This window comes from Danio rerio, chromosome 9 (assembly GCF_049306965.1).
Source record: "Danio rerio strain Tuebingen ecotype United States chromosome 9, GRCz12tu, whole genome shotgun sequence".
Classification (NCBI taxonomy): Eukaryota; Metazoa; Chordata; class Actinopteri; order Cypriniformes; family Danionidae; genus Danio; species Danio rerio.
This window is the reverse complement of record NC_133184.1, coordinates 2,470,001-2,488,967: the sequence shown is the minus strand read 5'-3', so window position 1 is coordinate 2,488,967 and position 18,967 is coordinate 2,470,001. Positions and strand designations below refer to the sequence as shown.

General features: G+C 34.8%; 1 protein-coding gene across 1 annotated transcript in view; it reads right to left on the bottom strand.

The window, feature by feature from the left end:
- chn1 (chimerin 1) overlaps positions 1-18,967 on the bottom strand; it is a 96,563-nt gene that overhangs the window by 6,961 nt on the left and 70,635 nt on the right.

The following is an 18,967-nucleotide window of genomic DNA, read 5'->3' as shown; positions in this document are numbered from 1 at the left end:
TACATTTGACAAATAAAATAATTCATTTATTTAATATATTCAACAAATGCATATACATTAGCTAAGTCAGTACTGAAGCCAAATCTGGAGCTATTCTAACAAAATAACTTATGATAGTTGTCCAAAAATGAGTAGGCCAAATGTGCATGTTAGGGACAAATATTAAAAATATATTTTTTAAATAAATCAAGTAAAACAAAGAATATTTAAAATTGGTAATATTTTGTAGTTTGTAAATTTTTCAATATTTCTCATGAATATAAATGTATAATCTTTCTATTTGTAAACATCAGTGACTAAAATATTATTTTAATAAATATAAGTTTAATAATCACACCAACATATATTACATATATTTACAGAGAAATGGAAATATTAAATTAAATATAAAAACAGTTGAAGTCAGAATTATTAGCCCCCCCTTTTTTATTTATTTTAAATGTTTCCCAAATGATGTTTAACAGAGCAAGGAAATTTTCACAGTATGTCTGATAATATTTTTTCTTCTGGAGAAAGTCTTATTTGTTTTATTTCGGCTAGAATAAAAGCAGTTTTTAATTTTTAAACACCATTTTAGGGTCAATATTATTAGCCCCTTTAAGCTGTATTTTTCAATAGTCTACAGAACAAACCATTGCAATACAATAACTTGCCTAATTACCCTAACCTGCCTAGTTAACCTAATTAACCTAGTTAAGCCTTTAAATGTCACTTTAAGCTGTATAGAAGTGTCTTGAAGAATATCTTATCAAATATTATCTACTGTCATCATACATTTATTATACGATCCGTATCTGTCTTTTTTTCTCATATTATTGCTGATAGTTTTAAGTTCATCCAATATCAGCCCATGCATATTGTCAGCCAAAACATAAACAAATAATATATTTAAAAAAACATAAAAGAAAAAAATATATAAACAGACTATATAATTGCACATTACATTTATATAGTATTTGTTTTAATGGGGGAGCTAAACAACACTCAATAAGCATTCATTTCATTCTTCCTGCCAAAACAGCTCAAATCAGCCAGTGTGTGTTGATTGAGTGCTGAAATCTGTAAATAATGTGTGTGTGTGTGTGTGTGTGTGTGTGTGGCTTCATTGATCTGGAGACTGATATGCTTTAGTATGTTTTGTGCTCGGCCTGCTGAGTTTTCATTCCATTTAATTAGCGACCTCTGCTGACCTCTGAGCAGTGATGTCAGCCGCTCCGATTGGCTGATGGCCATTTCAGCGGTGTCACCTTGGCGATGACAGAACACGCCTGGACTACAAATGAAAGTGGCCTCATTAAATATTCATGAGCAGCTTCAGACTAACTGCTTCAGAAGCCTCAAAAATCAAGACTGGACAAGGAAAAAAGACTGGAACCTGAAAAAAAAAAAAAAAATATATATATATATATATATATATATATATATATATATATATATATATATATATATATATATATATATATATATATATATATAGTTGAAGTCGTGAATTATAAAACCCCCTGAATTATTCTCCCCGTTTATTTTTTTTGTCTAATTTCTGTTTAATGGAGAGAAAATTTTTTCAACACTTTTCAAATCATAACTCATTTCTAATAACTGATTTATTTTCTCTTTGCCATGATGACAGTAAATAATATTTGTCTAGATATTCTTCAAGACACTAGTATACAGCTTAAAGTGACATTTAAAAGCTAAACTAGGGTAATTAGGAAAGTAATTAGGAAAGTAATCGAAAACAAAAATAGCTCAAAGAGGCTAACAATTTTGACCTTAAAATGGTGTTTCAAAAAAATAAAAACTGCTTTTATTCTAGATGAAATACAACAAATAAGACTTTCTCCAGGAGAAAAAATATTATCAGACATACTGTGAAAATTTCCTTGCTCTGTTGAACATCATTTGGGGAAAAAAAAAAAAAAAAAAAAAAAAAAAAAAAAAAAAATATATATATATATATATATATATATATATATATATATATATATATATATATATATATATATATATATATATATATATATATCAAAGGGGGGATAATAATTCTGATTTCAACCGTATATAAAGAAAACATCAACAAAAAACATGATACTTGTGTGTGTTGATGATGATGAAGTGTGTGTTTTATAAAGGGAAAAAAAGAGTTTGTAGTGGTATGAGGTTAAGTAAATGATGACCCTTTAACTATGTTTTGGCTTAACTGTCAATCGGAGTGAACTATCAACTTAAATATAATTTCTCTAAAATCATTGTCATAGGAAACCTGTAAATGCAAAACTAAATCGATGTGTCCATCAAACGCAAGTGGAATTTACATAAAATGTGAAAATTTATGCATTATTAGTTGCAAAAATTCTACGTTAACAACAAATAATTTACATAAGAGCTGATCAGGAATAAATTTGGACCTCCTCTAACAAAAAAGTGCCATTTAATGGTTATGTGCTGACATCTGAATGAATCATTAGCATACACTGCACTGTACGGAGACCCGGAGGGGGCATGATGGTGCATGGAGAAAAAAAATGGATGGGAGGAAAAAAAAAAAAAAAAAACAGAGTGTTAGGAAAATATTTTTTTGTTTGTTTTTGCGTTCCCTCGCAAAATTAGTTTTTCCACAAACACTTCCTGTTCACTTCATTGGTTTGTTCTGCAGACTATCAAAAACAAATAATTTTGACCTAAAAATGACTTTAAAAAAATTTTTAATTGCTTTTATTCTAGCCGAAATAAAACAAATAAGACTTTCTCCAGAAGAAAACATATTATCAGACATACTGTGAAAATTTCCTGAATCTGTTCAACATTATTTGGGAAATATTATAAGAAAACATTTAATAAAATCAAAGGGGGGCTAATAATTCTTATTTCAAAATCATCAACAACAACAACAACAACAAAAAAACATGATACTTGTGTGTGTTGTTGATGGTGTGTGTGTTTTATGGAAGAAAAAAAAGAGTTTGTAGTGATATGAGGTTAAGTAAATGATGACCCTTTAACTATGTTTTTTGGCTTAAAGATCAATTAAAGCATAAAACTCAAATATAATTTCTCTAAAATGCCATTATCATAAGAAACAGTTCGCAAGGAAATCTGTAAATGCAAAACTAAATCGGGATGGTGGAGAGACAAAATGGGTGGACAAAAAAAAATGGGACAGAAAAAAAAATAGGTATTAATATATATATATATATATATATATATATATATATATATATTTTTTTTTAGCTTTTGCGTTACCTCATTCATGTCAACCCTCCCATTTTTTGCTGGAATTCTCCTGTATTTTACCATTTTATTCCGCTATCATCATATCATTAAATATTTTCCCATATTTTTCATATATTTTTAATCTTTAGAGCGCGCTGAAAATAATATAAAAAAATCTGCATGCACTTCATTTCCATTAAATCTGTGCGTCGATCATCCCCCTTCATATGCAACCTCTGAATCAGTGAATGCATGTATAAGCGCTGACTGACCATTCTAGATTTTGGTTGTATGATAATAGTCTGAGAAATAATCATGGTTTCACGATTATCATGCATTCATTAATTTCAAACACCACTAGTTTAGAAAATCGCATGAACACCCCTCATATTTTAAAGTTATTTATTGCTAACATTACTTTTTTTTCCTTAGAGTGTACCAATTCAACCAGTCCAGACAAACATCAGAGCTCACTGCGGATGCAAATGTAGGCAAATTAGCTGATTAATATATAATGTGGCCTCCTAAATGGGGCAGCTGCTTCAAACAGAGAGGGAAAGAGAAAATAAAATGAAGGAATGGATGAGAGAGACAGACTGAGGGCAGATGTGTTCAGTGAGAGACTCTTCAGTGGTCAGCAAGTGTCAGTCCTGCAGGCCACACCAGACCTCATTTCCTGCACATAATGGGTCAAACAGACGACCCATTACTACTCGAGTGGGGATTTTACTGACTGCTTTTAAGACACAGCTCTCAGCGTGTTAGTCGTTCAGTGTCTACAGCAGATGGGTAAACTATGCCTTTAAGATGATGAAGGGTACAGGTCTATATTCAGATGCTTTGTTTCTAGTGAAGATTTAGAGAAACTTGTTCATGCTTTTATCAGCAGCAGGGTGGATTACTGTAATGGACTCCTCACTGGTCTTCCTAAAAAGACAGTCAGACAGTTGCAGCTCATCCAGAATGCTGCAGCCAGAATTCTGACCAGAAGCAGAAAATCAGAGCACATCACACCTGTCCTCAGGTCTTTACACTGGCTGCCAGTTACATTCAGAATAGATTTTAAAGTGTTATTACTGGTCTATAAATAACTAAATGGCCTAGGACCTCAATACATCAAAGATTTGCTCACTGAATACAAACCCAACAGATCACTCAGATCTTTAGGATCAAATAGAAGTTCCAAGAGTTCAGTCAAAGCAGGGTGAATCTGCCTTCAGCCACTATGCCCCTCACTGCTGGAATCAGCTTCCAGAAATGATCAGATGTGCTCCAACATTAGGCACATTCAAATCAAGACTGAAAACACATCTGTTTAGCTGTGCCTTTACTGAATGAGCACTGTGCTGCGTCCGACAGATTGCACTATTATGTTTTTTCTTTTTCATTCTTTTATTTCACATTTTACCTGTTTTTATGTTTTGTTTTGACGCATTTTTATTATTTGTTTTTATTTTTATTTTACTTGTTTCTTTTATTCTCGTTTATGTAAAGCACTTTGAATTGCCACTGTGTATGAAATGTGCTATATAAATAAACTTGCCTTGCCTTGCCTATATTAACATGCATCCGTAGTGTTTTTTTCACTGTATGTATTTTTGTTGTTTGTCATGTTGATTTTCAACTAATTTTCAACTAATATTTTTAAATTTATGTTAATTAAAACGCCATATTTAATCAAAACGTACACTGTATTTTACTAAAGAAGCATTTTTAATTATATCAGTATTAAATTCTAAAAACTAAATGAATGAAAACTATTAAAACAGAATTTCTGAAAAAAGCATTTCATAGAAGACATTCATTTTTAAACTTTTTATGAATTGAAATTTAATGAATTTGTTTTATGCTGAAACAAATAAATCTATAAATGCTGAATCCATCAAACAAAAACATAACATAAAAATTTTAACAATCTACATAAAATGTGAAAATTTATGCAAGAATAATTATATATATATAATATAATAATTATATATAAAATTAAAATATACATTAAACATCCTACATTTTTTATTTAAATTATGTTGTACATGTCATACACTCACCGGTCACCTTACTAGTACCAGGTTGAACCCCCTTAATTATTTGGTGGCATAAATTCAACAAGATTTTGCAGTTGAATCACACAGTTGCTGCAGATTTGTCGGCTGCACATCCATGATGCCAATCTCCCGTTCCACCACATCCCACAGGTGCTCAATTGGATTAAGATCTGGTGACTATGGAGGCCATTTGAGTGCAGTGAACTCATTGTCATGTTCAAGAAACCAGTCTGAGATGATTCACGCTTTATAACATGGTGCGTTATCCTGCTGGAAGTAGCCATCAGAAGATGGAGACACTGTGCTCATAAAGGGATGGACATGGTCAGCAACAATACTCAGGTAGGCTGTGGCGGTGACACGATGCTCAATTGGTACTAATGGACCCAAAGTGTGCCAAGAAAATCTCCCCCACAGCATTACACCACCACCAGCAGCCTGAACCAGATAAAAGGCAGGATGGATTCATCCTTTCCTGTTGTTGACGCCAAATTCTGACCCGATCATCCGAATGTGTCAGCAGAAATGGAGACTCATCAGAGCAGGCAACGTTTCTCCAATCTTCTATTGTCCAGTTTTGGTGAGTCTGTGTGAATTGTAGCCTCAGTTTCCTGTTCTTAGCTGACAGGAGCGGCACCCGGTGTGCTCTTTTGCTGCTGTAGCCCATCCGCCTCAAGGTTGGACGTGTTGTGTGTTCAGAGATGCTCTTCTGCAGAGCTCGGTTGTAACGAGTGCTTATTTGAGTTACTGTTGCCTTTCTATCAGCTGGAACCAGTCTGGCCATTCTCCTCTGGCATTAACAAGGCATTTGCGCCCACAGAACTGCTGCTCAATGGATATTTTCTCTTTTTCAGACCATTCTCTGTAAACCCTAGAGATGGTTGTGTGTGAAAATCCCAGTAGATCAGCAGTTTCTGAAATACTCAGACCAGCCCGTCTGGCAGCAACAACCATGCCACGTTCAAAGTCACTTAAATCAGCCTTCTTCCTCATTCTGATGCTCGATTTGAACTGCAGCAGATCGTCTTGACCATGTCTACATGCCTAAATGCATTGAGTTGCTGCCATGTGAATGGCTGATTAGAAATTTGCGTAAAGAAAAGTTGGACAGGTGTACCTAATAAAGTGGCCGGTGAGTGTATACTACTCAAAAAAAGTTTTTTTTTAATAAACCAAAAAAAAAAAAAAAAAAAAACTATTTTAGCATGATATTGTATATTGTTTTCGACTAATCGTTTACTTTATGTTGGTGCCAATTGGTGGATAATTTTACAGTTTCTAAAATCGATCATTTAGAAATGCTTCAATGCATATTTTTAAAAACTAAAATAATAACGCCAAGAAATGCTTCAGTGCATCCTAAAACATCAATAATATAAAATTACAGCAAAAAAGTAAGAATTAAAGAAATTTAAAAATAATAATAATAACGTTAAATATTAAAAGCTGAACGCTACATTGCGGCTTCCAAATATAATCAGCAGCTGTGGTCTGCTTCCCTTTTTAACCTTCAAACAATAAGCAGCGCTACATTTTTTTGGTCCTTTAGACTGGTGGAATCAGAATGAAGAGTAATCTGAAGAGTGAATTATGCGCCGGCTCTTCTAGTGAAGATGGGGTGATTAAAAAGAGTCCCTTGAGCGCTTCGGTGGTCCTGAGACCGCAGCCATGCAGAACTGTAATTATTTCTGAGAGAGAAGAGCGAGCTTTATGATAAGCGGAGGAGACAGATGATAATAGAGGCCAAGAATATAATACATGCAGTCTGTCCTGTTCAGCACAGGGGTGTAGAGGTGACCCCCACCAGTTATTTAATTGTGCTTATTTTACTTGGTCATGGCAAGCAGCTGAAATAAAAGTTACTTTTAATATACTTCATTTTATTCAATGTTTATCTTTTGTCTAGTACTGTGCTTTTTTAAACCGTTTTACTAGTAGTTCACAACAATAATGTGCAAAAAGCATTATAATGCATTCGTAATGCTTGAAAAAGCATGAAGCAATGAAGTGTAAAGACTGTAAAGGTCTATCTAATTACTGAAAACAAAATTGGATTAACAGACACCAGAGATGTGCATCAGTTTCTTATAATGCAACATTCTGCTTACACCACAGTCACTACATTAATCATTTACTCAATACATGGTAATGTTCATTATTATGCGGCTGTCTGGAATACAGTCAGTTGCGGCATACTAATGTATGTTTATCCCAGAAAACAACCACTGAATAACACCCATCGCACAATTTATATTTCTATGCTTGCCCGTCACGCTGCTGTTTTTGACTGTTTTGGTGCCATCTAGTGACTGTGCAGGTTAGTGTATGCTGTATCAGCTTATTCTAAGATAACAGTCTCCTGGGTGTACTTTATACCTAACATCATAGAGGGACAAGTATCTCTGTTTACAAATTAAACAAACTAAAATGAAAACAAACTTATCCTATGCATTATGAATATGACACATTATCAATACTGCACGATTAATGCATCTGTATTTATTATTGTTTATTATTAATATTATTTTTATTATTATTATTATTATTATTAGTGTTTTATCCTAAAATGCTGATTGTTACATTTATTGTTAGTTTTTTTTAAATATAATTTATCCTAAAATGTTGATTGTTAAATATACTGTTTATATTATTATTATTATTATTATTATTATTACTGTTGTTGTTGTTGTTTTATCTTAAAATGTTGATTGTTACATTTATTGTAATTTTTAAAATTATTATTTTATCCTAAAATACAGATTGTTAAATATACTGTTTATTATTATTATTATTATTATTATTATTATTGTTTTTCCTTAAAATGTTGATTGTTATTGTTATGTATTGTTTATTATTATTATGATTAATAATAATAATAATTAATAATAATCAATACAATTAATAAACAATTATCACTGTTTTATCCTAAAATGTTGATAGTTATATTTATTGTTCTTTTTATTATTATTTTATCCTAAAATGCTGATTGTTAAATATACTGTTTATATTATTAATATTATTATTATTATTAATTATGTTATTGTTTTATCCTAAAATGTTAATTGTTACATTTATTGTTAACTTTTTATTATTATTACTGTTTTTTCCAAAAATGTTGATTGTTAAATACACAGTTTATTGTTGTTATTATTATTATTAGTGTTATTGCAATTTTTACTAAAATGTTGATTGCTAGTTATTGTTATTTATTATTATTATTATTATTATTATACCCTAAAAGTTGATTATGAATATGATATATTAGCAATAATGCACTATAAATCCATCTGCATTGTATTATTATTTGTTATTATTGTTTTATCCAAAAATGTTGATTGTTACATTTGTTTATTATTATTATTATTATCATTTTATCTTAAAATGTGGATTGTTAAATATACAGTTTATTATTATTATTATTATTATAACTATTATTTAGATAAACAAGTATCTGTGGTTTCAAATCAAACAAAACTATTTATTTGAAGCATTATAAATATGATATATCATTAATAACTATAACACTATAAACACACTTTCTCCTGCAGATGCATTATTTCCTCTGTATCCTCAAATTCCCCCACAGAAGTGTATTCTTAGCCTTATAAATATATAACAGGAATATCTAATGCACTATAAATGCATCCTTCTGCTGTTTCTGTATCCTGAAATTCCCCCTCACACACACACACACAGTGACCAAGCGCTGCTACGAGCTCTGCATGTTAATCTGTGTGTGTGTGTGTATGTATGTGTGTGTGAAGTGGAGCTGGTTGTGAGCTCTCAGGCCTGCTCTCATTATAAAGACGTGCCAGCTTTGTTTTCAGCCACTGCCATGATGGATCTGGCCGAGGGGGGGTTTGTGGCACTACACACACACACACACACTGAGACGCGGGCACACAGCCCAAAAGAAGCCCCTTGCAGACAAAACACTGAAGAAAGAAGACTCAATGCAAATCTCCACATCAAATGAGATTTCACTGCCCTACTTTCTGCTGCCTTTACACACAGAGAGAGAGAGAGAGAGAGAATTGAATTGAGAGAATTTTATCATGATGACATGTAGAATATGAATACAGTTTGACATTTTTTTAAATAAATATTGTATTTGTTTTTATTTATTTATTTTTTCCCTTTTCTCATTTCGGGCTCTTGTTTACTGATCTAAGCGAATAGTCTAGTTCTCAGGGCGTGTTGGGATTAAGGTTGGGAACCACTGCATTAGCCGACATATTTACTTTTGTTTGTTAAGCACAAAGATTTGATTCAAAACTATTTCTAAATTCAGTTCTAATTTCCAGCAAACGAATAAATAACAGTAATAACAAAGTGTGCTGATAAACCTGAGTTATATCCAAACACACGTCCAGTTCTGATGCACCATATGGTGATGCAGACGCCTCCAAAACCCCACAGGTTGTACACTTGTGTTTGTTGAAACAAATATAAATATGCATATAATAAATAATACTGCTAATGATAATAACATTATACTGATGCAGATTGTCATGAATAAACTGAAAAAGCCCCCTGAGGTGAGGCAGGAGGCAGTGGTGTTTATATTTCTCTATAAATTAATCATTTTTAAAATATTTTAATCCTTTGTTTCCATCTGTAAAGTTATTTGTGTATTGCTGTTCATCCTGTTTAAGTAAGTAATGTGTAAGCATTTGGACCTGCATAGGCCAATAACTATTGCGCTCTGTTCTGGACTTTAGAGCAGCTTTTAGTTGGTGAATGGCGCTGTCTATTTCAGTTCCTCAATACGGCAACGCACCAACAATGCGGCTTAACACACCTCCTTTATAGACCAGCACATACATGAGTCTACAAAGTGGGGCAAATGGATTTGCTATTTATACAACATGGTGCAAAACGTGAAAATTAGGGTTGCGCTGGTCTGAAAATTAGAGGTGTGAACCTATATTGGTCTCACAGTTCGGTTCGGTTACGATTATCATGCCTTCGATTCAGTTCAATTCGATATCTCGGTGCATTAACGATGCTTTTCATATACAACATTATATTTTAGGGGAGCTGCCTGTATAAACACACAGACACACAGCACCACACTGTCTCTCATTCAAACACATTCACAAACATAGACAGCATCAAACAAACAAACACACACACACACTTAAGCCCTCGCAACAGGGAGAGCTCGCGCTGAGCGGAGCAGAAAAACGTAAAAAAAAAAATAAAAAAAAAAGAAGCACTTTTCCGACGGTCCCTTACTGAGAGCTCCTGTCAGCGCGAGCTCTCCCGGCTTAACACATATTGTGAGGGCTTAAACGGAGCAGTGCTCGTAATGTCAAGCAAAAAAAAAAAAGAAAGACAGCTGTGAAACATAACCAGTTTTGTCTTTTTGTAGGAAAACACTTTAGATCTTTTTAGGGTAAGAGGTTTTTGAGTTATTGCCGTCTACAACGTTAACTGAATGTGTGTCAGGAATATCGAAAACAAAACCAACTGAACCGCGCTCTTTTCTGGCGCCCCCTGGATGTACAGCGCCCTTAGCATTTGCCTATGGTGCCTATGCCACGGGCCGGCCCTGAGTTGTTGTCTTTTGGCCAGCGGAGAAATTAAAATGGTCGTGCCCAACTGAGTCTGGTTCCCTCGAGGTTTTTTTTCTTCACTCCCATCAGGTGAAGTTTTTTTTCCCTCTCCGCTGTCGCCACTGCCTCGCATGGTTCAGGATTGGTAGAGCTACGCATCGATGAATTTGCTCTTCAGTGTTTGAACTCTCAGTAATGATTAAATCACACTGAACTGAGCTAAACTGAACTGAACTGAACTTAAACACTAAAACCTGAACCACGCTCTTCCAGTTACTATGACCATTTATGTGAAGCTGCTTTGACACAATCTACATTGTAAAAGCGCTATACAAATAAAGCTGAATTGAATTGAATTGTCTGGGTGTTGTAAATACTCGCGCTCACCTCCCTCGCGACAGAGCGCATAGGAGATAAATGAAGTCAGTACATAATAACCGGTTATGATTATTAATGAACCGATACCAAATTGTCCGTGTCTGCATCGTGGTGCACCGAAGAAACAATTAATTTTGACACCCCAAATGGAAAAAGCAACAAAATGCGCCATGCACATCTTGTGCCTTATTGTGCTGGGTGTATGACAGAGCCCCTTGTTGTACTGTAAGTATGAAATGCTTCCTGTTATTACTGTGTCGACATTCTTTTATATTTGTCATGCCAATAAAGCTATATTAAAGCTGAATTGAATTGAGAGACAGAGTACGAGAAAGAGAGAGACTGAGAAGGAGAGAAGACGAGAGAGAGAGCACAGTACATAACACGACGACAGTAGGGAAAATAAGTACTGAACACGTCAGCATATTTTTAAAGGGACTTAAAATTTTCACCAGACGTTGGTGACGACCAAAGAAATCCATATATGCAAAGAAAAATAATCTAATTAGATCACGAATGAAGTTATGTGTAATAAAATGAAACGACGCAGGGAAGAATTATTGAACACATGAAGAAAGGGAGGTGTAGTTCGGCAGTGAAAGCCCAGACAGCTGCTGAAATCTCTTAGTATTTCTTCAGCAACCCTCTGCCCTTCCTCAGTGTAAATGAACATCGGCTGCTTCAGTCCAACATCTACATCAGCAGGAGGATGAAGATGAAACCAGGGTGGACATTTCAGCAAGACAATGATCCAAAACACAGCCAAGGAGACTCTCAGATGCTTTCAGAAAAAGAAAATCAAGCTGTAGAATGGCCCAGCCAATCACCTGATACGAATCCAATAGAGAATACTAAATAAAGCTCAGATTTGATAGACGAGACCCACAGAAGCATCAAGATTTTGACACTCTGATGAAGTCTGTGAGAAACTCACACCTGAGCAGCGCATGTGACTTCCTTCTCCATATGAGAGGCGTCTTTAAGCTGCCATCATTAATAAAAGACTTTTAAATAAAGTATTAAACACATTTAAGTGCTTTCTCCTTGTGCTATTACATTCTTATTACACTCATTTTTTCAGATTTTTTTGTTTTGTTTTATTTTTATGCTTGTATTGTTTGGGTTTTCACCAAAATCTGGTTCAATTCCATGTCAACAGCTTCTTTAGAAACATTATTAAAAAAATATGACATGTTGGATACCCCCCTCACCCACTGTATATACTGTATGTGATGTATAATCATTACCTTGTTCATTGTTTATGTAATGTGCTATGGTTTGGCAATACCTGACAAGTCATGCTAATAAAGCTTTTTTGAATCGAATTGAATTGAGTGAAAGAAAACAATAAGAGGAGAAGATCTGGATAGAGTAGCATGAGAAGAGTCTCGGAAAGCAGCTTTCAAAATATCTTCATGCATTATTCATCAAGGCGCTTCATGAAAATGTGTGTCGCTCACATTAGTCTATAAATAAACCATTCAGACACACACAAACAAGCGACCACGAAAACATCCCGCAACGGAGATAAACTTAATATGGGTTTTTTATTTCAAATATTTCTATTTTATTGTGTTTTGTTTATTTTGACTTATTTTAGTCAGTCGTTCATTCACTTTTCTTTGGATTAGTCTTATTCATTAGGGGTCGCCACAGAGGAATGAACAGCCACCTATTCAAGCATATATTATACACAGTGGATGTCCTTCCAGCTGCAACCCAGTACTGCGAAACACCCATACACACTCATTCACACATATACACTACAGCTAATTCCCCTATAGAGCATGTGTTTGGACTGTGGGGGAAACTGGAGCACCCAGAGGAAACCCACAACAACACGGGCAGAACATGCAAACTCCACACAGAAATGCCAACTGACCCAGCCGGGACTCGAACCAGCGACCTTCTTGCCGTGAGGCCACAGTGCAAACCACTGAGCCACCGTGCCGCCTGTAGCATGTGTGGAAGTTGAGGGATATTGTTTTAATACCCTGCGTCTCTTTCTAGAAGATGAAATATGGAATGTTCGTGTGTGTGTGTGTTTGTGGAGCTCATATAGGTCAGTGTGTGTTCATGTAGATCCGAATGCTCATTAGCCTGTGGAGTGAACAGAAGCTGGCCTACATCTGCAGGAAGAGGAACTAAACACTCAAACCAGAACATCTCCCCATCAGAACACACACACACACACACACGCACGCACGCACACACACACACACACACACACACACACACACACACACACACACACACACACACACACACACACACACACACACACACACACACACACACTGGGTTCACAGCTTTAACAGCACACAAATGACATCACACTCATAAACAGCAGGGCGTATGCATCACAGTCAGCCATTAACACCAGCAGCTTGCTCGACTTTCACAAATCTGAGGCCCCGTTTACACTAGTGCGTTTTAGTTTGAAAACGCATAAGTTTTGCTACGGTTACGTTATCCGTCCACACTACGCCGGAGTTCTCGAGCGCCGAAAACGGAGCGTTTCGAAAACGCTGGAGAGGCCGTTTTCATTCTGAAACGCTGCTGCTCCGTCTCAGTGTGGATGGGGAAAGACGGAGACATCTGAAAACGGAGGCGGGGCTGCAGACATTCGCCTCTCTGATTGGGGCTTTTCCTCAATATTAAGTAGCCTAACACACACAGTTCAGTCCTGCATCTTCTCCGTGTAAGTTCAGACTTCGCAAGTTTGATCAAGGCTGCATCTCTTCTTCTCAGTTTGATATGGAAAACATACCGAGGACACGCGTCAATCTTCACAGGGAACAGTGTACTTTATAACTTCATTCACATCACCTTGGCTACGTTGTTTCACTTTCTCAACAATAAAATGTAAACTTGATATAAGGAACTGCCTATTTTTATTTTAATATTAACAACTAAACAGACAGCAGAAATGTTGAGGCGTCGTGCTGCATGAGCGTCATCTTCACTGTGTGCATATTTATAACAAAACGGAGCCGATAACAACTGTCTCCTTTCAATTTCAGTGAAAATACGAAACACACCCTCTCTTTTTCTGAATATCAGTTTTAATAATCGATAATGGCCATTATAAAAGTATAACATACATTAAGTTTATACATTATAGGAAATAAAGGCAAGCGATCAGTCAATATACAGAATAGGCTACGTGCTTACATTAATCATTAACTTATCTTTGCGCTCAGCCAAAACACGTTACCTGAGAACAAGTAATAGAATCCAATGACCAAAGTCAGGGAATATGTCGTTAGATAAAGACAACAAGAGGAATGAAATATCCCGTTTAATAAATATAGTGAGATTAGATCCAGCGGGAGATGCTTGATGAGAAGTCCGACTAGCAGAGCTCTCATCTGGGTAGATGGGCTCCAGCGATTGCCAAAGTGTGTGTGTGTGTGGTCACGTGATGTGCGTTTTCAGCGTTTTGGTGTGGACGGAGAGCAGTTCAGAAACGCTGGGTAAAACGCGAGTGTGGACGCGGATCGCTTTCATTCTAAAACGCCGTTTTAAAACTAAAACGCACTAGTGTAAACGAGGCCTGAATCTTCACTGCCAGCGTGTCGACTACCTTCACAGCTCCTTTAAAAGAAAATTAATCATGTCTAAATATAAAGCTTGTTTACGGGCATCTGTGGCCTCATGAAGAACTTTCATCACCCATGGAAACGTTCCACTGTGCAGCAAACTCTTTAAAGTGGAAAAAGCTTCATTACAATGTCCTTTCCACTAAGAAAACACAGTTCTTTCGAGAACATCACATTTTATAGAAGCACCAAGCTATTTTTGAAAAACGCTTTTACTAGAAATGCATTGAAATGAAAACCCTGCAGATCTCCCGCACACCCCCAAACTGAATGCAACACCAAACCATGATTTTTCTTTCACCAAACTTGACTGATTTCTGTGAGAATCTTGGCTCTATGGGGGTTCCAGTAGGTCTGATTGATGGGAAAAATCGACCTTCTGACACTTTCCAAAAGATCAACAAGAAGTCAAGTCGAACAGACGAACAGACTTTTGTTAGGTAGTGTACTTTGTCAAAAGCTCAAACCAAATAAATGCTTTGTAATAATGATCTATTATGTAATTTTTGTTTTGCATTTAGACACTTTTTGAATGACCTTAATAACTTTGAGTTAATAAAATGACTTTGAAAGTTTGAGAGACGTCATTTTACCAGCTTTGCTGGACATTTCGTATTTGATTTTTGTTGGCTAAAAATCCTATGCATTGCTACAAAATACACTTGCAGCCAATCAGCAGTAAGGGGCGTGTCTTGTAAAGTATAAATAAAAAAGGGGGCGGAGTTCTGTTGATGAACAGATATACGTGGAACAACTGTGCGATCATGGAACAGCGTTTTTGCAGGTTTCTCCAAGTCAAATTTAAGACTTTTTTAAGACCCTTTTAAGACCATTATGAATGAAATTTTAGACTCAAACAGGGCTAAACATGAATGATTTTGTCTAATGCATGGTTTCCGCTATATTAATTCTTATTCCTATTTGAGGGGGCGTGCAAGAAGTTTTGTGCACTGGCTTTTGTGGCTATTACATAAATGCGATCTAGACTTGTAATACTCTGCTCACGACATTTGTCATTGAAATAACGCCATAGGTAGTTGGTAGATCTGAGAAGAAAAGGCCTGCCGCCACAGCTGGTAAAAATCCTAGAGGAAACACTGTAAAGGGGCAGCTAGTTCTGTAAATAGTTTTTGTATTAATGTAAGATTATGAAAAGGCATGTGTTGCTTTAGTTTTCTTTCCATGATTAGGGAATTTATTAATAGATTATAATTTATTTATTAATTAATTAATTACAAAAATTTGCAGTAAAAATGTTGTGAATTGTCTCTCTTTGAAATACAAAAACTTAAATATAAAGTTTTGAGATGGATTACTTGTGATTGGGTGTCGCCTCTATAGGGTAGCTTTACCCGGACATAGGAAAATTAAGAGCTGTTTAAAATGATTTAAGACCTACAACACAATATTTCAGTGAATTTAAGACTTTTTAAAGCCAATTTTTTTTTAATATAAAACATTTTAAGAGCCCACAGATACCCTGTAGAAGCTAAAAACTGTTAAGTTTTGTTTATTTAAGAGTGTACTCACACTATACTATTTGAACCGTGCCCGGGTGCGTTTCAGGTTCGTTTGTGAAGTGTGAGTGCTCTGAATCGGGCTCAGACATGGTTCAGTTGGCTGGCCCTGGCCCGGTTAAACGAGGTGTGTGGTTCACTTGGGCTTTGGTGCGGTACGCTTGTAGTGTGAGTGCAAAGCGTGCCTGAGCCCGAAACTGAAGACGCAATGTCACTTTTAGGGGAGTGTTTCATGAGGATTTGTTGTAGTTTATTAAAGACGCAAACCCCTCACTGCACGACAGCTGCACCTTCAGCAAACCTCCTAATACCTGCAGCATGAAGACTTTTATGATCATTTATTGGCGTCAAAAGTGGTGGATCTGTTCGGCAAAATGTTTGACTGCGCGTCACTGCACCCCAAACAACTAAAAATAATACAAAACGATAATACTAAAGCAATCTCTACTGTGCTGAGCGAGAGCGCTTCTCTTTCTGTTAAACTGAACAGACGCATCGTTGATGATGTAAGCGTGCTCGGGTCTGGTAGGTAAAAATGCGATGTGATTGCAGTCCAAGGGGGAGAAGGGATGGGGGACAATCATGCTTTAGCACGGTTCAAGGCAACTGTTCCTAATGTGAGTGCGCCATAAGTTATATTTATTTATTTACAATACAAATCCAGTTATAACCACTCGTCTTTAGTCAACAAAGCCACAGTAGAAGCCTCATAAGACAGCCACTAAAAGCCATTGAAAATATTACTTTCCTTATTGTGTTGTACATAAATTATCTAAACATTTCGCATATTACGCAATAATATTACTGAAATTAATTTAGAAACATAATAAATATTTATTTACATGCATTTAGTATCGATATCGTTTGGAAAAATCCACTTAATGCACTGTTAAATGTTTGTTTTAGAAACAAAAAAGGTCTTCCATGACATCAGTGTTTTATAACATTTTAATAACAACATGTTTAGTCAGTTCTGCATCCCATGGTGCTTGATGTGCTCAGATGAAGCGATTACCTCCGAGGGGTTTCTTGAGGTGAGGGTTAACAGCTTTAATGGCACACAATTTACATTTAGATACATGAGGCCTATTATTGTATACTATTAAAGCCAGGCGGGACCCCCACTTTCAGAGATGTTTATGTTCACTGGCAGCATCTTAATGGCTTTAAGAGATGCTTTCTGAATCACTGCTACACATTTAACACTCACTGACCCCTTCATCAGCACAAAAAGGCTCTTTATAGGGGGAAAATGCTCTTTAGACGAGTAAAATGTTGTTAATGCAAAGAAATTGAATAGTTATTTTAAGCATTCCCTACACATTTAGATTTCGTTCAGGCGAATAAAATGAGGACTTCTACATTACCGAGGCACTGTCATTATGTAGGGATTGGGTTAAAATGTTTTCTGGTGGTTTGCATTTATTTATTATTGATTTGATTGTTTGTGCATTTAAGTCTTTTTATTTTTGTGTTGTTTAATTTGTTAAAGCTGTTATATTTTTAGAAAAAAAAAAATTTAATATGAGAAGCCCTTTGTTGAAGGTGCTTTATCTTTTAACTGAAGTTATTTATGTTATTTGGGAACATACTTATAGTGTCTTATACCAGTTTCTTCATAGCATTCCATAAGGAAGGATGCTTGAATATATATGTATGTGTAAATGGTTGATAATAATAATAATATATAATGATAATAATAATAATAATAATAATAAAAGTGCAGTTAAAAAGTTAATAGTGAATAATCGCATAAAAAAACATTATATATATATATATATATATATATATATATATATATATATATATATATATATATATATATATATGTAATTTTTTTTTTTTGGATGCAATTAATCACATCTAACTTTTTGACTGCACTTTTATTTATTTTTGAACAAATAACACATTTTTGGAACATTTACATACAACCATAAAGTGTGTAGTGTGCATATATATATATATATATATATATATATATATATATATATATATATATATATATATATATATATATATATATATATATATATATATATATATATAAATAACAGGGTTAAGTGTGATGGGGTTGAGTTTTTTAAAACAAAACGGCCTCTGCTCCTTGTGTGGTTTAAAGGAGAAGGCCCACATGGCAGCAATTAAACAAGGATATGTTATATTGTTTTGAAATAAAAATAAAAAAATTAAATCATATTCCATCTTAGTTTTACGTTACGGGGTTGAATTGGTGTTGACTGTAACCTTCTTAACTAACAAACATCAAAAAATGTAAACAAATTAAAATATATCTTGCCTTTTTTTGCAGCATGCTGTTAAAGCGCTGAATGATGTCACTTTCAGTCTGTGATGTCATATAAGAGTGGAGGCTAAATTGCTATAGGTGGAGAATTGCTGGCGTGATGGGATTGAGTTTATATGGAGGGATATAACTTTGCAGCCTATTTTTTTATTTTTTGTATTTATCACCAGAAAAGACCACAAAAAATAGTTGTAATACAGAAAATAAAAAATTTAGACACTATGTATTTTATTCACTTTTTTCCACATGCAATTTCAAAGTAGTGCCTCTGGGACATGACAAATAGCTTGGTTTGTGACAGAAATATTATATTTTTTTATGCTAAAAATGCTTTTAATAAAGAAATTGTTTT